Source organism: Sebastes umbrosus, chromosome 9, assembly GCF_015220745.1.
Source record: "Sebastes umbrosus isolate fSebUmb1 chromosome 9, fSebUmb1.pri, whole genome shotgun sequence".
NCBI classification, from domain to species: Eukaryota; Metazoa; Chordata; class Actinopteri; order Perciformes; family Sebastidae; genus Sebastes; species Sebastes umbrosus.
In genome coordinates, this window is record NC_051277.1 from 7,209,932 (window position 1) to 7,237,463 (window position 27,532).

At 38.7% G+C, this 27,532-nt stretch overlaps 1 long non-coding RNA gene across 7 annotated transcripts in view; it reads left to right on the forward strand.

Annotated features, from left to right (window-relative positions):
* LOC119494876 overlaps positions 1–27,532 on the forward strand; it is a 241,928-nt gene that overhangs the window by 73,651 nt on the left and 140,745 nt on the right. For all 7 annotated transcript variants that reach the window (XR_005208318.1, XR_005208314.1, XR_005208313.1 and 4 more), the window contains exon 2: positions 4,991–5,159. This is a non-coding gene — a long non-coding RNA (uncharacterized LOC119494876). The remainder of the gene's footprint in view (positions 1–4,990; positions 5,160–27,532) is intronic.

Below are 27,532 nucleotides of genomic sequence, written 5' to 3' on the forward strand. Positions count from 1 at the left end.
TTTTCTACCTCTTGGTGACATAGTTGTAAACTTGTCTATAGACATTTACAGTTTTTAGGTGGAATCATTACTCAACATGCGTGTCTCAGAGCCCATTTGCACATGAAGCGTTCTCATTAACCACCAGATGGATTTTGCCTCATAGGAGAGGAATAATTAAGTTGAAATCAATACGAGAATTACAGAGGTGAAACTGGAACCTACAGTACATTAGCTGTAAAGTATTCCCGCTGCAAAAAATCCTTATCTCCACTCTGTGACGACCCTGTAGGGAAATTGACTTCATCCTCAGAGAGGCATAATCTCAAATATAACTCTACACCTTAAATGTGGCAATTACAGCCATTTACAGGCGAGAGCTGGAGTCTTCAATACGAGCTGTGAAAATAATTGACCAGAGTATCTGATATTCTACAACTTCAGAGATGTACTGACACTGCAAAAATAGTTACAATAAGATAAGATTTGAATGATGTATAGAATTTAACTTCAATTTAAAGCAGCTACATCATTTAATCAAGGTTTAATTTAGAGCTTTCTTATAAGACTTTGCCAATTGTTAAAGAAAAGTAAAAGTTTCACATGAATTATACATGTGCACTACAGTAGTGAAGAGAAGGAGTCAGTTTTTGGCATTTCCCCGTCCCTTGACAGACGCAGAACAAAGAGACTGGAGAGGTTGGAGGAAAAAGACAGAGGTGTCAGACTGATTTGATCCCTGGAGATTGAAGGATGAGCTTTCTTTCAGCCTTTTTACACATCTTTCTAAGAGAAAATATTTTCTTTTATCGAAGAGTTACAGTTACCTTTGTACGATTTTAGTATTATAATGGTATAATTAATGACCACCTGGCTCTCATATGCATCTCACGTCTGTCAGATGTGAAATAATCTGTTACTCCAAGTTTTTCCTTTTTAAGCTGTTTGGAGCATATAATTAAGATATACTGGATAAGCAAATTAAAGTGAAATAAACCAATGTGAAAGACTTGCTCGTAATGATGAGAGAATTATAACCCGACTCTGCAGCTCCCCTCGGCTTTACAGAGCTTTATAGCGTCTTTCGGCTCATTTTTTAACTGTCCAGCCTGCAACTTTAGTGTTGTTTCGTCTGCAGCTGGCAGCTGTTTTCTGTGATAAAGCTCTAAAAGCCCACTGTACACTACCTGCTCAGCACCAAACAGTCAGACAGACACAATTTGTGACTATAGCTGGTGAACATAGTGGAGCATTTAGCAGCTAAAGAGCCAGCTATTTCCATCAGGAGTTGGTAGAGACCAAAACAGAGCTAAAAGAGGGTGAATATTGGACTTACATATGTCGGATGGAAACAAGCACATTTTGTTGTGTATTACTTTTGCGTATAACAAATACTTTTGTAAGTCTGCGGACGGCTGCAGCAAGTGACATAGTACAACAAACGATGCACAGAGCAGATGACTTAGTATATTGAGGGACCGTGAATGAAAATACGTTGAATAAAAACTTAATTGAATAATAACGGTTAGAAAGTCGGTCGTGTCTAGAAGAGAACCCACAGAAATTTGATCTGAGATCTGTTTCAATTTACAACGTTAATCACATGTTTTAAACTGTTTACAACTGCGACCGCAATCCGGAGACAGAGTTGCTGCTGGATGTGCTTTCTATCTAACTTATTATTTACAGTAGTTTACATTTAACAAGACACTAAAATGGAAGCCAGGTAGTTAGAGCTTCTATAGCATTCATTACATTCATTGTAACCCTGTATAAGTTAGTAGATACATAGATAGATAGATAGATAGATATATAGATAGATGGATAGATAGATAGATAGATAGATAGATAGATAGATAGATAGATAGATAGATAGATAGATAGATCTAGTAAACTTACACTTTGACATATACAGTATATTGACATTGTATGTTGTTTTCCTTTTGTTGCATTGAAATATGCATCTATTTTTCCTACTCGCCTCATTTCATACCTGTCTGTACATAATATCTATAGTTTGTTGTTGTTTATCTTTGTTTAGCTCTATGTCTCTGTGTATCTTCCTGCACATTTGCTCTCTGCACTTTGTGTAAAATCAATGAGAGTCGAACTCTGTGCACGCCCAAACACACTTGGCCAATAAAGTTGATTCTGAATCTTATTTCTCAAAAGTAGACCTGACTTGGTTAAGTTTGGCCTCTCTGGAGAACCACAGATAATTTTTCGTAGTGGAGGAGTGCTAAAGGTCTAGGAATACTACTACACCCACACCTACTTTACATATGGACTAAGAAATGGCAGAGCAATTAAGGCACAGACACAGAAAGGGAACATTTATCTCACTGTGTCTTTTAAAGTCAAATGGCAGTGAGAAAAAAACAGTCTAATCTCATTATGTCCTCATCCCTGCCTGTTATAATTAAGATTCAGTCAAACATATTGAGGCTATCATAACTGATGGACCGAACAGGAGCGCACACTCAGTTCCTAGCAGTAATATATGAAAGCAGATGCATCCTGTCATCAAACTGTGGAACATAATAACAAGACAAACTAAATTAAAGCTGTTTAAATTGGCAGTTCTACAGTATCAACCTGCTGCAAGCTTTAAGCGTTAATCAGCCAACAGTTGTCGCAGTGGAATACTGTAGTACTGGTATGCCAAAAAAAGTACCACAAGAGAGAGAGAATAAAATGAGACTATAGCTGCAGAAACTTTGGCTCGTAGTACTCGTTACAGCTGACAGCCATGACGTCTGTGCTGCTGTTCACCAGCAAGTTAAAGTTGAGGGCGTCATCCTCGGCAAGTAAAGGCGATACTGATTGTGATTCAGCAGTCGCAAACACCCAAATCCCTTTAGAGCCCCGGCAAGTGGATTCACTGTCAAGGTCCGGCGGTGACAACAAGACTAATTACTCCATAATGGGAATCATCCCTCTCTTTCAACCCGAGACGGGAGTCCTGGATCGCTGAGAACTGGCTGGGTGATTACAATGTGGCCTCATAAGGATTGGCCATACATACAGATTAACTGTGGTCCAATCCATCAAAACAGAGAGCTGGTTGTTAGCGCTGCGAGTTAGCATGCAGTTCCATCAAAATGCCCCCCCTTGGACTATTTTGTCTGGTCTGACTTGTTTCCCTGTGGGTCTGTGAATCGGGTGCTTACATATGGTAATGCATATTCAGCAGCCTTTAAGTCGTCTGCTGCCTGAGAGTGAGGTGAGAAAGTTTTGGGGGAACTTTCACTCTGTGAATATGTGTTAACTTACATGTACAGTTGGTTTGAAACTTTCTGTTCAGCCACATTATAATTGTATGCTTTATTTCATGTGGTTGTAATTAGGGCTGTCGAAATTAACGCGGTAATAACGCGTTAACGCAAGTTTATTGTAACGGCACTAATTTCTTTAATGCATTAATGCAACTTGCGATTTTGAGATTGTAGTGAGCTCAGTTTTAAAGCTAGAGTGAAGATTTTGGCATCATATGAAACTATAAAAGATAACTATAAAGCATCCATAAGTACCAACCATGTCATACTAGCTCGTCGCGAAAGAGGCCAAATAATGCGCCAAACTGGCGCTAAATTTCGGCGAGGAAAACTGGCATGGCCATTTTCAAAGGGGTCCCTTGACCTCTGACCTCAAGATATGTGAATGAAAATGGGTTCTATGGGTACCCATGAGTCTCCCTTTGACAGACATGCCCACTTTATGATAATCACATGCAGTTTGGGGCAAGTCATAGCTAAATGCAGTACCTGTGAGGGTTTCTGGACAATGTTTGTCATTGTTTTGTGTTGTTAATTGATTTCCAATAATAAATATATACATACATTTGCATAATAAAGCACATTTGTCCACTCCAATGTTGATAAGAGTATTAAAAACTTGACAAATTTCCCTTTTAAGGTACATTTTGAAAGGATAAAAAATGTGCGATTAATAGTGATTAACTACGGACAATCATGCGATTAATCACGATTAAATGTTTTAATCGATTGACAGCCTTAGTTGTTATTCAAAATATACAAAACTTTTGACTTTTGAATCAGCGAAATGATTGTGTCAAAAATATCTAACTCTTTGGTATAATCAAGTTTAGTAGACTGGAACATTTATACAAACATCTGTCAGCTGGATAATATGCAGGAGTGCAGATCAATAAAAAAAACAAGTGCGTTCTTGGATTTTCATTCTGTATAATCAATGAATTTCAGCTTGTATTTCCCAAGATAACAGAAACCACCAAACAAAACCACATCTGAATAAATTTTCCTTTTGAGATCCGTTTGATTTCAGCAGCAAGATCCGTCAGAATATTATTAAATTACTTCATATTCATTCAACAAAAAGAGTCGTGGTTTCTCATTTTTCCTGCACTGGCCTTACAGTCTCACAGCAAACACTTAAATCTTTCTCAAAAATCAATTTCTTCCTTCAATAGATTTCTCCTCGAGAGTCGCTCTCGTCACATTTTTAAAGCTGTTTATGTATTGCCCGGCGTCGGCTGACAGCTGGCATGAAGTGTAGACTGACATTTGAGAGTAGATAGACAGCCTCCGTCCACGGTCGCGAGCACGAGAGACAAATGTGACGAGCAGCGAGGCAGAGAACGAAGCCGGCCCGTGATTGATACAGGTGCCACCGCGAGAGGTCAGAGCCATGCCTCAAAAAACGGGGCCATCGATTCTCATGCCCTTTAAACAAACAAAGGGACATCTCTGCACCGAGCCGCCGTTGTGCTGTTACAGGCTCCGACTTCTGCCAGCCCCTCCGAAATAACTCCTCACATCAACATACAGCTGAGTGTTCAAACGTGGTTGAATAACAGCTACGTTTCTTTCTATATATGTCAGTATTTTTGTATTTTTGCATTGTCACTGCAGTGTTCTCCATGCAGCGCTGAAACCCAATTTTGCCTCACTTTGGGAGAAAAACACCACTCTATATTTAGTTTTAATGCCTTTCCTCTATCTCCATTTGCCTCGTGTCTTTTTCCTGATAGAGCGCTGTTGAGAGTTTCTGGGGCATCGCCGAACTCCATTCCCCTCCTGCTAAGGCAGCTGTTTAGAGGCCCTCATCAATAAGACAAGACTGTAAGGAAACCAGCATGAAGAGCACGGCGGCCTCCTTCCCTTTCACATCCCACAATAACACCCACTGGCCAATCTGAGGTGAGAGAAACCACAGTAAACACAGTCTCTTGGTGGGCTAATAACATGAAATGAGGCCTATCATTTATCACACGTGTGTGCCACTGGTGCGCTCCAAAAGAAGCCGTGTGTGAAGGGCCGGACACACGTTTGTGAGGTGATTATCTCCTTAAACGCAGAGAGAAACGGGGCCTGCGTGGAGCAGTTGGTGGGCTGCAGTAAAGGTCAGGCGTTAAGAGCGAGTGCGAGAGGTCTTTGCCACTTCAAACATCCGGCTCCACGATTTGCACATGGTTCTGTTTAACGCCCACGTCTCCCTGCGGTTCAGCCGGCAATATGTTAGAGCCAGATAGCCTCAAATATAAAGACCGCAATCGTTGATTTTCTTCCATCTGCTGACCACTCCAAACAATCTCATTTCACATATATGCCTTTGTTGTCGCCATATGAAAGTATTTTTGATGAATTGGGCTCGTTAATCACAAAAGCTATGTTCCGCTATGAAAATCCAATTCAAAATCTTTTTTTTTATTAAGTTTTTGTTTGTGCATAAAACTGAAAGTACTGTGCATGTTAACTTATAACTTTTTTACAATCAGAAAGATAGAAAAAGAAAACACAATAAAGAAAATAAACAGAAAACAAACAGAAAAGTCATGGTTACAAGTCTCCATTATCAAAGAAGGTTGTTTACAAGTCCATAAGCATTTCCCACTGTGTCATAAATCATCCATTTCTTCCATTTACTAACAAAAACATTTTCTCTCAGTCTAAGCTGGAAAGTCATTTTTTCCATAGTATAAATCTCCCTTATGATTTCTAACCATTGTGCTATTGTAAGGGGTTCAGTCTTATACCAGTTTCCTGTTATTTCCTTCTTACTTGTGATCAATAATATCTTGGTTAAATATCTCATAATATATGGCTTTAATTATTGCATTTTCTCCAGTTTGTTGGTGTTATAAAATATAAACTGTGCTTCAGACGTTCTCCTGCTCGGCTGCGTTTTTAATTTCATGTCTTGCTTCCTGTAAATTATTAATGCTATACTAGACGTTATTAATATTAGCTATATTGTATGTTGTCAGATCTGCAAATAGAAATTGTAATACATTTGAGTTGCAAATAACATTATTTATTATCAATTACTTGTTATGCCTTTGCGACAGCCGTGGCTGGAAGCATTATGTTTTCGGGTTGTCCGTTAGTCTGGTGCATTCTTGTGAACGCAATATCTCTGGTACACCTTGAGGGAATTTTTTTAAATTTGGCAAAAATGTTCAGCTGTACTCAAAGATGAACTGATTCGATTTTGGTGGTCAAAGGTCACTGTGACCTTACGCCCGTCCCATTCTTGCGAAAGTGATATCTCAGGAACGCCTAGAGGGAATTGTATTACATCTGGCACACATCCACTTGGACTCAAGAATGAACTGATTAGATTTTGGTGGTCAAAGGTCACTGTGACCTCACAAAACACAAAACCCTGACAAATGTTAAATTGTTGACACATTATAACGTTTCTGTTATTGAAAGGAATGGCAGGAATGTGTATGGCGCCCGAATGCGCTGCATGTGCACCCTTGTGCGTATGCATGTTACAAACAAAGAGGTGACCCACGCATTGCATTACTCCATGGCACTACTTGTGGTCAAACTCAGCTCCAGGAGGTAGCTTTAACTGTTACCGTCATCTTTATCATCTGGTAGTAGTAGTAGTAGTAGTAGTAGTAGTAGTAGTAGTAGTAGTTGTCATTTATTCCGGTCCTAAATGCACATAATAAAGAATAGATAACAGTAAGGCAATCAATTAAATAGGAACAAAAGATTGGTTGATTCAGGTTGAAGCTTAAGCTTATTATACTTGCCCTTTTTACTTAGAATATTCTAACAGGTAACTCATTCACTTCTTAGTTTAGGCTAAACAAAAGCAAGACAAAACAAGTGACAACTCAGTGAAGATTGTTGTTGAAATGTCAGATGTCCCATCACAGTACATACCCTTGTCGCTACTCTTTAAAAAGCAAGTTTGAGGAATTGTTCGTGTTTATTGTTTGTCAAGAAAGAACTTTTTATTTTGTTGTTGACATCCTTGGGTTTAAAAAATCAGGCGGCCTCAAATACTGACAAAACGAAACATTGACAGAAATCCGATCTTTAAACGCTCACTCCGTACCACATATAAATGTGCACTGATGGTCTTAACGGAGAGCGTTTGATGGCATTTAATGAAACAGATTGCAGCGTTTCATCCTTATTATCCGGCTGGCTGTGGTGTTTCCACTCTGGGCAGCGAACGGTAATTCCCTGTGATTAATTCTTACAGGACCGGATCGGTGCAATTTACTAAAGAAATCTAATGAGCCCTTTTTAGGAGATGAATGTGCATTATTTACCTTAATTGAGATAATTGTGCAGTCCATGATTCAGTATGTCTCTTGTTCACAGTATTATACCGTATGTACGAGGGAGGATTGATAAACAGTATATTTTCGATCACGTGTGGAAGTTCTGGGATTTAATGGAGTTCTTTTAAGTGGATTAGCAGGAAAGATTTCTTCATTACACATCTTCTCTTTGTGTTACATAATAAATTCTTAAATTTGTATGTAGTGCACACTCTCTGTGCACACCTCCATACCAAAACAACTGAGCTGTGCAGGAAGTAACTGAGCTGTGCTTCTGAGTGTGCTGTAGAAAATCGAGGCAAGCTCTCAGCGGGGAGTGCGACGGAGTGATGTAAGACACAAGTGTGTACAGTGAGTGGAAAGGTCATCGGCGAGAGACCCATAAATCGTTCTGACACTCAAACACTCAGGCACATGTTTCTAATCAGCTTGGGTTCAAATAATATTATGGTTGAAGAATTCAGCGTCGCAGTCATTAGCCGTTATCAAAGACTAACTTTAGTGCGGGGAGACTCGGGGAGATGGGGGGGGCTTATGGGTTTAAAAAAACACTGAGAACTCCAGGCATGAAGAATAATTACGTACATTCACGGTGAGTGGTTCAGGCAGGTGGAATGCTTTCCGCTTTACTGCTCAAACTTGTATTTTCTACAGGCTGATCAAATATTTCAGTTAAAACGTCACTTACAGAGGGAAACATTTTGTGTTCGCTGTCTCACACATACACGTCTAGAGCTCCTCCAGCTGGATCAAAACTTTAACAAACACTTAAACCAACAACAACTGCGAGTCCAAAACCTTAACAAGTTAGTTTATTTGTATCCCTTCGTGCCTGCTGCGCGGCAAGCAATTATTCCACTACATACATCTCACTGAAGGCTGTTTGGTTACCCATTCTGCACCGGGGGATGAGCTTGGCAGCAGCATGTTGACAGTCATTTCCACAATGGACTCCCTCTTTTCAAATAACTCCAGCTAGTAATTTGCTCGTACATCTTTTGGAACAGCTCACCCAGCCACAAAAAAAGCCCTAAATCCTGGAGCTAAAACAAGGATTCAGCGCTAAAGGAGATTTTTGTTTTTAGTGGGTTTTTTTTATTGTGAGATAGAGGAAATGAGGCTGTTTCGGTGGGAGTCGGTACTTCCTGTGTGTGCCGGTCTCTGAGGTTAATTATTACAGTACAGACAGTAATTTGCTCTTTGTATTGGTACTTATCTCCCCTCACAGCTGGTGTGTTTTGCCGAGTGGACGGCCATTAATCAAACCTTTCTCCTGCAGGAAGTTGGACTATCCATCACCTCTCTCTCTCTTTCTCTCTCTCTTCCCCCCTGTGCTGCCTCTCCTGTCCCACCAGACACTAAACCTTTTCATTTTACATGCCCAACTGCAACCTTGAATACCATTTCTGCATTTTCCTGCTGTTATAGGTTGAGTGAATCATGAGCGCAAATTGGAGCGTTTTACAGGAAGTGGGTGTGATTGGTTGAAGTGGGCTGTTTGTCAGTCGCTCTGGAAGGATCGAGTAAAGGAGCGCAATCATTTTCCGTCCACTCGGCTGACACTGAAATACCTTTTCACGGGCTGCACTATTAATCATTGAGCCGTTAAACTTTGCTTCACTCTGCCTGTCAGACTCCTCAAAGGCCCGTGAATTAAAACAGGACAGAAGCACAGTTGATGTTAAGTAGAGCCACGTCATTATTGATTACCAGGCTCGCCTGTGTCATCTTGTTTTGGTTCAGTGTATTCTTAGTGAGGCCAAAGGGCAGTTTCAGCTACAGCTGAGACTTGACAAGACTCTGTAGCTGTGTCCCAATTCTGTACTTCATTTCAAGGAGGTTTTTGAAAATGTAGTGTGTTTATACTTGAAAAGTTACTAAATAAAGTAGTGTCAGATTCAGTATGCATAGTAGATCCATATAGTCCATGGTTGATTTTTAATTGCGCTGTCAGCTGCATCACTGGTTCCCAATCTGGTGGGTCCCGACCCTCATTTTAATATACATTGCAAAAATACAGTAAAACTAAATTAAATTGTTATTTAAGTTTGGATTATTATTCAAGATATAAACAGGATAAGGGAATGGTGAATACCTAAACGCAAGCTATATTCACAGAGCCTTCCTTCTCTGATAAACAGCCTCGTCCTGTATTAAAAGAGTACTCAGTTAAAACAACCAAAGAGCTGATAGAACAATGGCCAAATGTCATGGGGAAGAAAACACTGAATTTGTCAAAAAGAAGCCTATTAAGAATGAATGATATGTTAATACACAATGCAGAAAATCGTATTAAAAGTCCCTAAAAATAACAGGAAAACTCATCTCTGATGCAATATTCACAGGAAATAATGTGCAGCAGGACACCAACAAATCTACTCCTTTGGGATGCCACTGCCAATTAAACTTCACAAAGTGAGTGTAAAATGTCTTCCTAAAGATTTGATACTCAACTTTATTTTGAAGTGAATTTCTGGAGTTGTCTCACTTCCACTTACTCCACTTTCATTTGAGTGTGCTTCTGATGGACACTATTGTCCCACAATTCAATGCAAAAAATAAATGCTTATGCGAGCTCAATGAAGATCTTAGAAATTAAAAAAGAAAAGTATGAAGTATTTAGGAAAATCATTTGGTTTCGCTGTTTTATTCATGTTTGTTGGTATGTATCTTATACCACTTCCTGTTAGTACAAATCATAAAAGTACATTTGCCCCTTGTTTAAAGACACTAAAATTAACGTCTACTGAAGTCAACGACTTCTGCGGGTGTTTCAAATTAAAAGCCTACCAGGATCAAAAGGATTGTGCCCTTTGAGCTAGTGGTCAGGCTTTTAATGTGAAACACTGGGGCAGGAAATGTTTAGTTTCACTGACGGTAGCACTCGAAAAATGGCGATTGAAGCGACAGGAAAATAATTAGTGATAGAAATTAGTATTTCTGTTAGAGAGGAGAAACTCGGGGGAGCAAAATGATTAGTATTAATGACTGTTGTTTAACTGATGGAACAAGTGCAGGTTACATTATCCTTAATTTATCAAGACAACAAGTAAACATGGAGGAAGTTTTGAGTTTCCATTAAGAATGGGAGCAGATGAGAAAACATGGAGGCCTCTTACTAAATACGATCATAAAATATTCATATAAATGAGGTGAAATTAGAAATAAAGGCCTGTGTCTCATGGATGGGGCTCCATTCCTGCACTTTAAGGTCGTCTTTAAAAATGTGTCTTTTTACTTTCTCCACACAAAGTCTTGTTTCCATCTACTTCATAGAGACCGCCACTGGCCTGTCCTCACTATCAGCTCTGCTTTGTTCCTCTTTGCTCTGCCACTCTATAGCAGATCTGTAAAACAGTGGGTGATCTGCCAGCTTGTTCCTTTAAAGACCCTTCCAAGTCTTTTGTCTGGGATGCAGCTCACAGGCAGACACTCACACACAGACAGTAACACACACACGCACACACACACAACCCAAGAATCCTCATTAGGTTTATGAGCTGTAACCCGGCTGCATCATAAATAATCCAATCTCCTCAAAACAATGCAAAAAAGGAGCCTCCTAGGTGCGATGCTTTCCTTGTTTCAGGGTGCAGCCAGATAAAGAAAGCCTCGTTAAAAACAGATGCAAGAGAAAAAATCGAAGCGCATTTTATGGACATGGTATACGGAGAGGATTTCAGTTACAGAGGTGGTAAACTGAGAGCCGTTCTGCTGCCTGATCTTGCCTCAAACCAAAATGCACTTATTCTATTTTTTGCGTGAGCAGAAGCATAAGGGCTCAAGCTGAGTAAAACAATGATTCAAGGTTGCGGGTGATAAATGAGCGCGTCTGCTCTGATAGCAGAAGGTCATGTGCATCGGCCCCCAGTGTGCGTCTGCCATCTAGCACGCAGCAAGGGTGCACTGTTGGCATGCCACGACACGACAACGCTTTTTTTTTTCACAGCTTCAGCGATTGCCACGGGACAATTTCATTGTTTTGTGCATCGAGCTGGAGGCACGCTTTAGGATGGGCTCTGGAAACAGGCAATTTAGCTTAACTTGTCCAACAGATGTTGGATTATTCTATTTTTTAGCCTTATAGTATGAAAGCAGGACTGAGTGCGTTGCTTAAGGAGAAAAGCTTGCCGGTGGAGACACTGGTTTGATCCTTGCAGCTATCGTAGCAAAGATGTGTTAGTGGAGACGAGACAGACTGATGAGAAACTGTTATGTATGTTATGTACAGAGGGCACTGAAATTGTAGGTGTCACTGCTGAAAATAGGTTTCCTAAGTGATGTGAATTATCTGCATTCATAATTTATGTAAGTCAGAATGATGGATGTGTGAATAGATAAACCTTCCTGTCTTTGCAAAATCTGTACTTGTTCACTAAAATCTATTGCGTGTCAGAGTAGAGTTGCAACTATTAGTGGATTAATCGTTTAGACGATCGACAGAAAATTAATCTGCAACCATTTTGATGATTCGTTAATCCTTTTACTTATTTTTCAAGCCAAAATGCTAAATATTCGCTGGTTCCAGTTCGTCAAATGTGAAGATGTGATGCTTTTCTTTGTCATGTAATGTAAATATCTTTAATGGGCCTGTCAAAGTTAACACGATAATAACGCGTTAATGCAAATTTGTTTTAACGCCACTAATTTCTTGAATGCATTAACACAACTTGCGATTTTTAGGTTGTAAAGAGCTCATTGGTACCAACTATGTCATACTAGCTTGTCGCCAAGGAGGTTAAATAACGTTCCAAAGTTACGATAAATTTGGGCGAGGAAAAACTGGCATGGCCATTTTCAAAGAGGCCCCTTGACTTCTGGCCTCAAAACATGTGAATGAAAATGGGTTCTATGGGTACCCACGAGTCTCCCCTTTACAGACATGCACACTTTATGATAATCACATGCAGTTTGGGGCAAGTCATAGTCAAGTCAGAACACTGACACACTGACAGCTGTTGTTGCCTGTTGGTCTTCAGTTATGCAATGTTATGATTTGAGCATATTTTTATGCTAAATGCAGTACCTGTGAGGGTTTCTGGACAATATTTGTCATTGTTTTGTGTTGTTAATTGATTTCCAATAATAAATATATACATACATTTTCATAAAGCAAGCACAATTGCCCACTTCCATGTTGATAAGAGTATTAAATACTTGACAAATCTCCCTTTAAGGTACATTTTGAACGATAAAAAATGTGCAAAAATGTATTACACAGCTGAATAATCAATTCTGATTGGTCAATATCGACATTCTACAGTCTGTTATTTCTTTATAGCAGTGTTGCTATGTATAACAGACCGTTGCTAGGATGTAGTTCTGATGTCGGACTCTGGTGGATTGTTTTTGTGTCAAATTGGTGATTTCTTAAGTAAGTAGCCATCTAATAAGCGGGATAATGTACAGTGAGCGGGTCATTGTTGTGAAATAAACCCTGACAGGGCGATGCAGCACCCCGACATGAAGCGTTATAATTATCCCTTACACATTGCCCAGCCCTAGAATCAATAATGAAAATAATTAAGCTGTAGCCCTCTGTGCCGGTGAGCGTTTCTGCCGTGTCAAGCAGCTGCCTTCATGTTCATGTGTAATCACAATGAAAGAGAAAATAAAAACTTACACTAAAGGCATCAAACAAAAAGTGGTTTACAGGAAATAAATCATTTGATACAAATAGTACCTCCTCTCTCTCTTTAGTCAATCTATTGTCTCTTCTGTATTTTCATATATACTTCAGCTCTATCTCCTCCTCATTCCTCTTGGGTACAGCTCTCTCTGTTTGACAAGTGCTTTACCCCTTCCAGCTTTTCTTCCACAAACAGGTCAGAAGAAGATCAATAATGTGTGTGGATAGGCTCTTATCTCTGTCCAAAGGAGGCCCCGCTTAAATGGTGTTTCATGAAAATTCCTTGAAACGTAATCCTCCCGGAGACGGAAGACAAAAGACAAATGGCCCTCTATCAAAAATATCAAGTGTTTTGATGCAAATAAGTTTCACTTATCTGTTCGCTGCATATCACAACAATAGAAGCTCAGAGAGGGAAAAAAACACACTATCAGTCGGGTAAAGAGCTGAATGGTCTGTTGGCGCTGACGAATATGTACTTGACAGGAAGGCAACTGGAGGAACGAGCTGATAAGCTCTGTGTGTCTTCTGTTGGAGTCCAGCCACTGCAGGTAGCACAGAGCGGGGAAGGTGGAGAGAAGCAGACAAATGCTTATTTTATTGATGAAATTGGCAACAAACAGCCAAAATCAATCACAGGCATCTAAGTTGCTTCCAAAAAGCAGAGACCAGCACCAGCTTTGAGCTTTTAGTTGCATTAACACCATGTCTAAACACTGCAGCTGTATGTTAGAACAAATGTCTGTAGTGCAGAAGATGAGGCTGGAAAATGTATATCATCAAATGCTTTTACACACAGCCGTTTTTGGAGTGCTCGCCAGCACTGAGGCCAGATAATAATTGTGCTCCTAACATTTGAAATGAATGAAAACAGTGTCCAGGCTGTATTCCTGTACAGTAAATTCAGTCTTTTCATTTCAAAGGCTGTAAAACTAAGCAGCTATACATCAATAAGTACTGTGCTCAGAGAGTGTTTATTTTTCTCTCAACCGCGGCTGAAAGCAGTTTTTCATTTCAGAATAACAGTCAGATATTATTTCTGTCAGTTTTGTAGAGTTAAGAGGGTTTTTAAGATTTCCAAAGAACCTAATTTTGATCCAGTCTGGTCCAATGTGCCTCTCCACGTCTAACATCTCTTCACACTAAAACACACTGAGGTGAGTCACTCCGCAGCCATTTAGAGCACAACGACTTGGAGAAATCATCACTTTATTTGAACTATCGTGCACCTTTAAGTATAAGTATATTAATGATTAATAAATTATTTATAGCACACTCCAATGTAGTCGAGCTGATTGGACTGCAACTAATGATTATTTAATTGTCAGTTAATCACCTGAATATTTAATCAATTCAAATATTGGTCTATGAAATGTTAAATGGTAAGAAGAGGTAACACTTTATAATAACCATCATTTATAAATGGCAAATTGATAGTTAATTAAGAATGAGTTAATAGTTACTGTTTTACTGTTAACAAACCATGAAATTGTTATTAATAATGTTTACTAATTATTAGTAATGCTATAATTTATTTTATTTTAACAGTTTGTTGTTGCGCACATTATAACATTTTATATACTATATTCTAATTACAACATTTTATTTAATTAATAAACATTATTAATTATCATTTAATTGTTTAACAGTAAAATAACAATTACCTAAATTTAATTATCAATTTACCATTTATAAATCATGGTTATTATGAAGTGCTCTGCGATGGACTGGCGACCTGTCCAGGGTGTACCCTGCCTTCGCCCAATGTCGGCTGGGATCGGCTCCAGCCCCCCCGCGACCCCTAACGGGATAAGCGGTTGCAGATGGATGGATGGATGGATGGATGGTTATTATGAAGTGTTACCAGAAAAAAGATATTCAGTTTCATGATATAAAATAGAGAAAAGTAGCAAATCCTCGCATTTGAGAAGCTAAAGCTAATTTTCACCAGACAGATGATGTGTTGTTGGTCTAACCATTTCCAATCTCAAACACATGTTTGTGTTTTCAACACATTTATAAATTGCATTTAAATTTAAACCCACCTGTGAATAATTTATAAATGAATTAATAAATAATTTATGATACAGTAATATGCTTTTTTTCTTCATATGTGTAATCATACACCATTGTTCTTGATTACAGCTATTTTATATTGTGTTATCAATCATTCATCATATATAATACACCAGTTAAGGATACATAAGGATTCGGAGAAGAAGCTACGGTAAAATTGTAGACAACTACATTAATAAATACTTGAAGGAATAGTTTGACATTTAGATAAGAACACTGATATCACTCTTGTTTCTGGACACTAAATAAGAAGCTACCACCAGCGGTGGGTTAGCTTAGCTTAGCACAAAGACTGGTAACAGGGAAAAACAGCTGGCATGGCTGTTCACAAAGGCGACAAAATCCACCAACCAGCACCTCTAAAGATCATTAATTATCACGTTATATATCGAGTTAGTTTAATCCGTACAAAACCAAAGTGTGAAAATGACAATTTGTCATTTTACAGGAGGTTATTGCCGGTCTTGTGTATCCGCTGGTTGCTTAGCAACTGATCCCGGCCAAGAAATAGTCAGGCGCATTACCCCCTGCTGAATCTGCAAATTGCTATTTTTTACACTTGGATTTTTGCACAGGTTAAACAATCGAAATGTAACGTGTTAATTAAGTGATCTTTGGAGGTAGTGAGGTGCTGGTAGGTCAGACAGAGTCGTGCTAGCTGTTTCCCCCCATTTCCAGTCATTGTGCTAAGCTAAGCTAACCGTCTCCTCACTGTAGCTTCATATTTACCCTACAGATATGAGAGTAGCATCAATCTTCTCATCTAACTCTTGGGAAGATATTGGATAAGCATATTTCTCAAAATGTCAAACTATTCCTTTAAAAATGTACAAGTGCTCACAACTACATTATAGTGCATTATTTATAATGTACAATTTATTAGTAAGTGTTTATTTACTGCTTATTTATATACTGTTAAAGTGTGAACTGCCATGGGTAATAATGAAAATACTTGAGCAAAGATGAAGATATAAAATGATGTACAGTGATTTAATCAGATAATAGATTTGAATCCAAAAAAGGTCCACATTAGGTTCCACAGTATGTGAATATAATCTGTTAAATTTTTGTTGCGCTTCCTTATTCGTCTCTTTCTACTTCAGGCAACTCTTTGCCCGCGGCGTCCTGTGGTGAGGAAGCTTTGAAACGGCCTCATTTGGGGTTAGTTCTTAAACTCTTTGTCTTAATCTGTAGATCACTCATTTATCTGATCACTCGTGTCTGGATCAGACATATCTGTATGCAGAACGGGGACTTCTGTCTGTCTCTGTGTTTCTGCACACTTTGATATATCAGTCCTCACAGCAAATGTAGGTTTTTTTTTTAGATTATTGTTCTGCTGTTTCTGTGTGATTAGATACTGTAATAATGGTAACGTGCAGAGTGACGGGGAGGCGGCGGCGGAGATGACGCGCAACATATTTCAGTCAGATTTAATCGTCTATTAAAACACTCTCCTGCTCTTATCGCTCTATTTTCTGATTATCTGAAACAGCCACTGCAGCCAGTTCTTTCTTTGCTGAGCTAAAAATAAGAAGCATATTGTATTACTGCCAGACTCCTGTGTAATAGCTGTAAGATTTATAAGTACTTCTTATGGTAGAGGGAATATAGTTTTTAACTATAGTTTAATGTTTGAGCATTTAAATCTTATCATCTGTGATCAGCAGATTTTATGAATAAATTGAACCTTGTATCTTGCAGTTAATTCCTTTCAAGGTAGTAGTTCAATCATTAACTGTAGTATTGGCAGTGTCGGTGGTAGTAATAATGTACTAATGAATGATAGTGTAGCAGGAGTACAAGTATTTGTAGCACCATATCAGCTCTGATAGCAGTAGTGCTGGTTAGTTAGTTATGTTACAATAAAACATGAAATTTAAGTCATCTTCAATCCCACCTAAATCTAGCTACAATAGTGGTACAAATACTTCTAGTACAGCAGTTGTAGCAGAAACCATAATATTTGTTCTAGCAACTACTAGCAGTATTAGTTAGATCTGTAACAATGTATCGATTAGTTGTCAACTATTAGATTAATCGCCAACTATTTTGATAATCGATTAATCGGTTTGAGTAATTTTATTTAAGAAAAAAAAAGGCAATATTCTCTGATTGCAGCCCTAGAATTAGTTGTTTTAGTAGTACCAGATAGTAGTAGTAGTAGTAGTAGTAGTAGTAGTAGTACTGTAGTAGTAGTAGTGGTTGCTGTTCAGTAGCAGCTTAATATATGCAGAACAATAGCAGTAGTACTGTTTGTAGTAGCAGGAGGAGTTTCAGGTTGATACATTGAGTTGTGATTAATCGTTAGTTAATTAATCCTTAATTGAAGTAAGTTGTGTCATTGAGATCAAGATCTCTTTTTCAAAAGAGACATGTAGTTTATTATATATATATTTATATTATACTGTGTACAATAATAATAAAATGATACAAGGCATTAGTTCCACATTAAATAAAACCGTCACAAGTGGTTTGATCTCTGTCTGCTGAACAATTAGTTTTTCAGTTTTAATGTTGATTTGATCCTCTACTTTCAGCTGTGGACCGACTGAGTCTGTTGTCAGCTGATGTCTCCCTCTACTGTCGGGAAGAATAACCTCCTCTTAAATTATTCTATTGAGTGTAACTGACATAGTCTTTTTTTATAAAAGTTTACATACATGGCCAATAAAATGAGCATAAAACACACTGTTCAGTCTAGTATATGTCCAGCAATTAGTACTGAACATGTAAAATACTTTATCCAGGCACTTTCTAAACAACTTAATATTCCAGTTTAAAATAATTATAACTGTTGTGATTATTTCTGTGTTTCATCTAGAGTTGGAAATTATCACCAGCTACCCGCGAAATGCTGGTAAAATATGCAGGTGGCTGCTAGATTTGCTTCACTCACCACCAGCCAAAAAAACACAATGGTAATCTATTGAGTGGTAGATTTTTGGAAACCACCAGCCTCAGTGGCAGGGGGACAAAAAAAGTTAATTTCCAACTCTGGTTTCATGTGAGAACTAATCTGAGTGCTTTGGCCCCCTCTTGAGGCTACATGACATATTTCGGGTACAAGATTAAAGCACACTCTCCCTCTGGGTTTAGATATAGCATACTGTATGTGCTTTGAACCCAATATAGCCTTGTATTGCAACATATCTTCTTTAAAATGAATCCCCAACAGCCAAATGTTCTTCTGTTACAGCTTACATCTCTCTATGGTGCATCTCTTTGAGTCCAGAGGACTGAACAGCAGGAGGCCACAGTGCTGCACTCTCTGCAATTAGAGAACCCCAATTAGGGAGTAAACCATTAAGGAAATTCCAACTTACACAGTTTTCTTTATTTCCCTTTTAAAGTAATTCAAGTTACTGGCCATTAAACCGCTCATTTGTGTCCATTTAATGTCACTATTATTGAGTTGTTCTGTAAAATTACATAAACCACGTCGAACGGGAAAAATAAGGCTCCCATAGAGGCCCAGACATAAAAAATACATAAGTACACGTGAACGCAGCTGGAAGACTTTCAGCTCCGTATAACCGCATCATATAAATGTCTGCATGCACGAAACAAGCTGAACTCTCAATGCTTTCCTGGCTACTGGTGTGTCTCATATAATGTACCTTTTGTATATTCATCTTGTGCTTCTCGTATATAAAAGATAATTTAAATTCCAATTCTAGTCATTTTTAACAGAGTGCTCTCTGTAATGTGTACTATTTACGTCAATCCACAGTGACAGGAGGGCTGACAGGTGACATTGTTGAAAGATTGAGCTGCAAAGATTAATTGATTAGTTATTAAAATTAATTGGCAACTATTTTGATACTCGGTTTGAGTAATTTAAAAAAAATAAGAAGTCAAAATTATCTGATTCCAGCTTCTTGTGTGTGAAAATGTGAATATTTTACGGTTTCTTTACTCCGCTATGACAGTAAACTGAAATATTGAGCTGTGAACAAAAAAAAGACATTTGAGGACGTCATCTTGGGCTTTGGAAAACATTGATCGACATTTTTCACAAATTTCTGACATTTTATAGACCAAACAACTTATCGATTAATCGAGAAAATAATCAACAGATTAATCGACAATGTCAAATCATATATCACAATATTGTGATACACAATTACGTCTTCTAAATTGATAATAACAACTACATACTAACTCAAATTTCTCATTCTGTAGAATACATGTAAATGTCAGTACATTATTACATTGCATTTATTTAGCTGACACTTTTATCCAAATCGACTTACAATAAGTTCATTCAACCATGTGAGTGCAACCCCAAAAATCATGCAAGTACATCAACTTCATAAAATATGCTGAACTACTTCATTTAGAAGCAATAAGAGGTGTGTGTTGTTGTTGTTTTTTTCTTTTATATCCATTTTTGGATTTTTTTTAATTTTTTTTAATTTTAGAATAAGATAATGTTGAGTAATTGTAATAGGATGATACACAACAAAAGGCAGTGGGATTATTATTATTATTATACAGGTTATTTCCCTTAGCAGATTTTGAGCTTCTTCATCTTCTGTATCTTATATTTACCTAAAAGTCACCATGTTTGCTTTTAACTGAACATCAGCTTTCAAACCATTCAGTTCACTCCGTCTCTCCACGTCTACAAAAATATTCTGTTTTATCACAAAATCGTTCAGCATTCACCTCAACTTGCTCTGCTAAGCAAGACTTTTGTAAAGAAAACCTCTGCTGCTACTGCACTGTAAGCATTCCACTTTGAAAAGATAATATTTGCCCCTCGAAGAAGAGAGGTCATTTGTAACAGCAGAGTCGATCTGCAACCGATCACGGCAAAGTTTAGCAACGTTCATCACCAAATTCATTTATCATGGCGCTCGCTAAAGTGATCCATCAACACGCAGATCTGTTTGGCCCTCCATTGTTATTGCAGTTGATTACTAAATCAAGGCCCCCTTCAGTTGGCAGATCTCTTCTTCTGTGGTGCTGATGACTGATTCTTCGACATCGCTCAAAAAATGGAATCGGAGTGGGAGAGCAGGTTCATCTGGGGTGTTTTTACTGCCAAGACTTACAGCAATGTTTTCACTTAAATAGAAGCAGATATGCCCTCGGCCTGTCACATGATATCACTCTGGAGAAGGTTTTTCAAAGTTCTACTTTAGTGAAAGCAAAGAAAGTGCTCTTTAAATTTTAAAGGAATAGTTTGACATTTTGGGACATTCGCTTTCTTGCTGAGAGTTAGATGAGAAGGTCGCTACCACTCTTGTGTCTGTACAGTAAATATGAGGCTACATTCAGCAGCCAATTAGCTTAGCTTAGCACAAAGACTGGAAACAGAAGGAAACAGCTAGCCTGGCTCTTACTTGAAGGTAATAAAATCCACTTCCAGCACCTCTACATCTAACTTATTGTTATATCTTGTTTGGTTTTTGGTGCAAATTAAACAAAGTGTTAAAAGGCAAGTTGTGACTTCACAGGTGGTTATGTATGGGACTGTTTCCTGGCTTGAAGCAGTGATTTCCTTCTTTATGCTAAGCTAAGCTAACTGACTGCTGGTGGTAGTTTTATATTTACCTCACAGACATGAGAGTGGTATCGATCTTCTCATCTACTGTAGTGTGCGGTACTGTAGAAAAATTAATACCGTCACGTTTTCAGAATTTTGGCATCGACTTGGTACCAAAGTATCTGTTCTCGTGACATCCCGAAGACAGTATTGGTAATGTATGTGCTGATCTACTGTACGTGTAGAAACCAGCTTCATATTTGTGCTGTGATATATTTACCATATGAAGAGGGGATAGGACCACTTCTCATCTCCCTTCTTCTTTTTCTGTGTGAAGGGTTACATGTGTTCAACACCTACACATAAAAGCTCTGGATTAGTAGCTCTGCCTCCCGTATCTCCATCTGTTATCACTCTGCTGGTGAAGGCATGTTGGTGCGTCAGCCTTCCCCAGCAGCACCACAGCTGTGTGTGGTATCCAGTGGGTGGTATTCACCGTTCAGCCCTTAAATTCATGGATCAAGTGCGCTGACTCCTGTCCACTGCGGTATGTTACAATATAGTCACCTCTCCACCTCTTAACGTCTCCACAGTATTCAGCACCCAGCTGCTGAGGCTGTGAACATCTGCTATCACTGTTTCAGGTTACTTGAAATGCTCGTAATGCTAAATTAACTGTTCTGTGCTCCACCTCTTTCTCAAGAGAGGAATCTAAAACACTCATGTATTTCTGTTTTCGTCCGATCATAACTACAATCCAAAATGAGTCACAAAAAATACTCACAGGCTACATCTTCCAGAAGAATTTAGTAATATCTACCCCGATAGCTTTTTTTTCAGCTGGTGTTGCCCCCGTTGGCACAGTTAAAAAAACGCTGCACATTAATAAACATTGCTGTAAGGGCGCCCGAATTAGCCAAGAGGTTATTTTTCATCTGTAGTCCCTGGACAGACTTTACAAAGTCACTCTAAAAACAGTTTACAAGCGTGCAGAGCAATATTAAACAAATAAAAGAGAATATTAATGTTAGTGTAAAAACAAAAACATCACACTTGGACCTCGTTAAACTACATTGTCAGGTACTATTCAAAACATGCCGCACACAATACAAAACATACAAAGCAATGAAACAGAGGATATTAATGCTAATAGAAATATGGACTATAAAAGACAATATTGTTCTGTATTAATAGACATTAATTTAAAAAAGCACATACACTATATAAAATACATAAATCACTGGCACAATAAAATACATACATGCAGGTACGTGAGGACAGACTCGCGATATCAAGATAGCGATTGGTGACAGCAGACAGACTGAGGACAAATGAACCCTTTCTTTAAATGAGCTCTAAATATACTGTACAATATGTGACCAGTTCTCTAATATTTGCTGGTATAGACTTGTATTCTACGGCTTTAAAGCACGTTTTCCTCAGTGGGTTAATGTAATCCTCTCTTGCTGCACCTCATTTGAACCGTTATGCTGTTTGTTCGTATGTTGTCTGAGCAGGGGAGAAGTCACGCCATGTGTAATCTTGTTCATAAGATATACATCTATATATTTAATCAAGTTTTCACAACTTGCAAAGTTATATTTTTTCAATAATGGCAGTGATCTACATCTTAGTTGCCTCTGTTGACAGTAAATTTATGCTTCTTGTTTTTCAGTAACTTTCTAGATTATGACATGGCAAGTCTTGTTAAAATTTGATTTTACACCCACCTCATTGTTTATATTTATTTAGATCCCCATTCAACATCTATAATCACAAAGAGGCAAGGCAAATTTATCTGTTCAGCACCTTTCAACAACAAGGCGATTCAAAGTGTTTTACAAAAAAAACATAAAAAGGCAATAAAACAAGATATAAAAAGTCACTTATAAATAACATTTTTAAGGAGTAGAACAAGAACAAATATATGAATTGAGTTGAATTAAACAGAATAAACTGAAGCAAAAAAAGAAAGTACTGTCCCGTGCAAGATATGAATGAAAAGTCCCTAATTTAATTTGGTAAAATATCAGTGACGCACAGAAAAGTTTTAACTCTTGATTTTAAAGAATAAAAGTTGGAGCAGACTTCAGATATGTGGTGCGTAAAAACTGAATGCGGTTTAGTTTTGACCCTGGGAGAGTAGCAAACCTGTCCCAGACGATCTGAGATGTCTGGGCAGTTCATAATGTAGCACCAGAAATGTATTTTGACCTTTGCTTTAACTCAGTATTATAAAGTATTTTTGTAAACAACAATGTACAAAAACAAAAAAACAACACAATAAGTTAGAAAACTACTTGAACATTTTACTGATGTGTTCAGTGTCATCATTTTGCGACTTGCCAGATATGTTAATGAACGTTTCCTCACTATGTTGATTAAAGAAAAACAACAACATAACCCAGGCGGCATCATGCATCCTTCAAAACATATATGCCATTGCAAATTAGTAGAAAATAAGTATTATTTCTTGGAAACATGGTTGCATCACAGAATTCTTTGCATAAACATCCCAAGAGAAAGAAGAGGAGACAAACTGATGAATATATTTTCAATATTTGAATTTACAAAAGTCATTTTTAGGCTAGCCATTCATTTTGAAAGACCTTTCTATCCTGCCTTTTTACAAGTCCCAAAAGAAGCATATTATTCCATTAATCAAAAATGATAAAGTCAGAATAATATCAAGGCATTGCTTCTACCTCAGTGATTGGTACTGTAAAATCCCAAGTGGATGTTGCAGGGGAGTTAATGTATGTTGTATAGGGGATAGGTCTGTTTAAGTTGCACAGCTGCACTGAAATTGAAAGTAAAAATGCGGGTTAAGATTGTGTTACGTCTGAGGCCAAACTCTGACCCAGACAGCCTACATCATCCAACCAACTTTACAGGATCCATGACCTTGTTTCTAGTTGTGAGCTTCAGAAAACACTGTCTAGTACTCATGTGACTTTGAGGTGAAACCACTCTGGGGTTTACGTAACTTTGTAAGATCAGATGCAGTCACGGACCACATTCTTAGCGTCTCCCTTTTATCTGTATGAGCCGAGCTGTAATGTAGGACCAGTAAATCACAGCTCGGTCTTTGTCTGTGTGTAGACACAGCCGTCCACTGAGCCCACAGCCGCCATAGCTGCCTACTTAAAGACCTTATTTATGCTCTATGCCTCGCTGCACACTTTTCCCAACACGGCCCATTAATCTGAAGAAGAACTGGAAGGAGCTGGCTCATAGGGGCGCATTATATCTCACAACAATTTATCATCGCTGGAATATGTAAAGGAAAGTTCATAATCCTCAAAACATAATCCTTTATTTCTGCTGTATTTGACCTTTTTTACACATTGATTTCAGTCCCAGAGGCTGGAGGGATAACTTTAATGATTTGTTAGTCATTTTCTAGCTACGTTACTTGAATTAAACATTCCAGTTAACAAAGGATGACGAACAAGCGTAGACATTTGAACAAATAAGCGAGCAACGAAAAATGCAGACAGTGGCCAGTTTGGGGGGATTTTATTGGTGAGAAGCAAAGTGTTCGCCCCTCTTTTCCCACTCTGCTTTATTTATTTCCAGACGATTGTCTTTCTGCACCGTCTTTTACGGCTCTCCCAGCTTGTGTCTTTTATGGAGCCATAGGAAAATACACTACGTCTCGCTTAATCATCAGTCAGCCGGTGGAGAGGAGCCATTTCTTCTGTGTGGTCCTCGCTGCAGCGTCTTAAAAAACTCCACCAACGCCGCTGGAAAACAGTCATCTCTTTGGCCGTCACACTTGAGTGATGCTCCCCTCGTCACAGTGCTGCCGCACATCACATGTCTGGCTCTGGTGTTGGAAGTGCCGGACTCGAGTTGCGGAGGCTTTCGAGAGGAGGAGGGGTGTGGGGGTCAGCAGCTGGGTCACTGACATCTTCATCATATAGCTTCAACCAGGACACCTGATGTCTGAAACATCTCTTTGTGTTGGATTTCATAGATTTATTGGCTAAAACATGTGCAGGTGTGTTTCGGGTGTCTCTATACTACAAGTGGAGGAGCTTCTGTACGCATACCTCGCATGCTAAGCACACATTTAGAACATATTTTGCATTTGCCGTGCCAAAGGGTCAACATTTATCAAACCAGCTACAGTATGAGAAAGGTCTGAAGGAGGCGTTGTTTGACTCAAATTGAAAAATACAACTGCCTCCGCCGGCACGTACACCCGCAATAAATCAGCCAATTTTTGGGGTGCGTTAATACGGGTCCCGTATCCAGAACGCCTCCATCCAGTGATAGATATGTGTTTTTTAACAGAAGTGATGTGTGAGGAAAGATTGAGAGGGTGCCAGCTCCTAATGGAATGCCTTTAAAATATGATACCCAGTATTGTGAAAGAAGCACTTGGTCTGTTTATGATTTTTAACAACTGACCATTGTCACCCCGTTCCTCCTGATTACTCCTGCTATGCTTTGTAGGAAAAAGAAGATGATACCTAGATATCCTTTGGTCATGTGTAAAAGAAAGATGGCATTTAAGGCACTGAGGAGAGTTGCCTTTTGCTTCAAACACTAGAATTCATTACCATTTTCGGTTCTTTACCACTGCCAAGGGGTTTATATTTAAGCAATAGCTCATGACAGGCCGTGATATTGCGCCACTTTTCTTCGGTCCCCGAGTTTCGGTTGCCAATACACTTACATCATTAATCTCTTGCGTGTCAAGACCTGCATCAGATAGTTTCTAAATCGTGAAATGGGCTTCAGTTTTATTTCTCTGATTTCACTGCTTTGTTCTCACTAACACCACTCCCTCTCTTCATTCACTCTGAAGTTCGATCGACCATCGCTGCTCTCTCTCTCCCTCGCTCTCTCGTTGAGCCGAGGAGGATGCCAACTTTGCCGTGTGTTTACACTAACATGGTTAAAAATGATTAATTGATTAATAATAATACTACTGATTATCATGCCATCATCATTTTTCTTTGTTGTTTTTCTTGTTGAAGTCAAATGTCCACTGTGTATGAACCATTAACTTTTTTCTATTCTACTTTGGATGTCTTTAAAAAAATCAATAATGTGGAATTATTTCACTCAACAAACTACCAAAAGACAAAACACCGTAACAGGATGAAATAATACAAGAATACCTCTAGAACAATCACAAAGAAAAACAGATCATAAGAGACAAAGATTGACTGACATGCATCAAAATCTCAGGTGTTATATTTCGGCATGTGTGGCGTAGAGCTGATCATGCCGAAAAGCAGTAAACGGCGTGGAACTGCGATCCAGCACTGATGCTGCGCGGCAGCCCGAGAGCAGCTGAGTACATAAAAACCTTCCTGAAGATCTCCAAAACAATGACATTCCCCTCTGCGAGTGTTTAGTCTCTCCCTGCACCGGCCCCAAACTTATCTGTTCCCTCCCATCACTTGACCCAGGAGCAGGGGAGCTCCTCTCGGTGGAGGTGCAGGGCGGTTGGTTGAACTATAGCGTGGCTCCTGTAGGTCGAGAACAACCGGGCCAAGAATGAATGAACCTGATCGTGAAATATTATACTTACAGTAAAAAGGGATCATCTGGGTTTTTGCATGTTTTAGCTCATTTACTAGAAATCATATAAACTTATTATTATTGCAGAGGATTTTCCAAAGAATTTGAATGTGTTTCTTCTGCTTTACAGGCAGCCGTTTGCTTCTATTAATTTCTGTACTTTGAATATCAACTTGCAAAGAGTTGAAACTCATCCAGAACAGTTCGGTTCCCAAACCTCTTTTGTCAGAGATAATGTTCATATTTCAATCGTCTGGTTGATTTTTTCTGATCTAGAACATCGTTACTGCTTTTCATGAAGACAACGGAGTAGAAGCGCTGCTGGGTCTTTGTGTTAATCACATACAGCTCTTTGGATCCTTCAGGTGTACTGTGCTTATTCAGTCTTGTGAAGGGCTCATTACATGGGTGGAATATGGTCTCAAAAAAATATAAAATGCAAGTCTCCTTCAAAAACAACCCAAGGCACACTGTAGAGTTTGTGCACGTTGCTCATTTTAAATAATTATTGCTTGTAAAATAAAGGCATTTTAATTTTGCACAAACCCTACAGTGTGCCTTGGGTTATTTTTGAAGAAAACGTTCACTTTTGAGACCGTATTCAACCCATGTAATGAGCCCTTCACAAGATTGAATAATCATTACTGCTTTTGTTTTTGTTAAAGTTGCATTAGTGTTGCACAGCCACGCTGCAGTCGAAAGCACAAGTTGATTTGAGAAATTCTCGAGGCTGTTGTCTATAATATGCAAGGTTTGTTTTGTTGTTGTTTATGGGTTTGATTTTCCAACGACACAGTTTGAGTTTGTGCTCTTTAGCGGCCGATTCATATTTCAGATGTCAGAGCTTACAGAAGTTTTGTTCCCCTCATTTGTAAGGAAGTGATGTGATGTCAAGATAATAAAAGCACAGTTGGATATCAGAGATTCGAACCAGTGTTCAACAGTCACACAGGAAGAATACTTTTATGTTTACTATCACTATTAGAGGGGTAAATGCAGTGTTTAGCTTTTCCACGAGTGAGACTTGAAAACCTTGAAATGAGTTGCCAGGTTGGACTTGAAACTTCACAGCTCCGTGAACCTGATCGGCCTCCATCTTGTGCAACACGATGCTTGTTTACATCAGCTCACATTGTTTATATGGCCTGCCACTTTGACAGGAGCCCTGTGGTGGGTTGCAAGTGTGTGTGTGTGTATGCAGCAGGAATCATGTTTGCATTAATGCACAGTGTGCATGTTTATACAACAA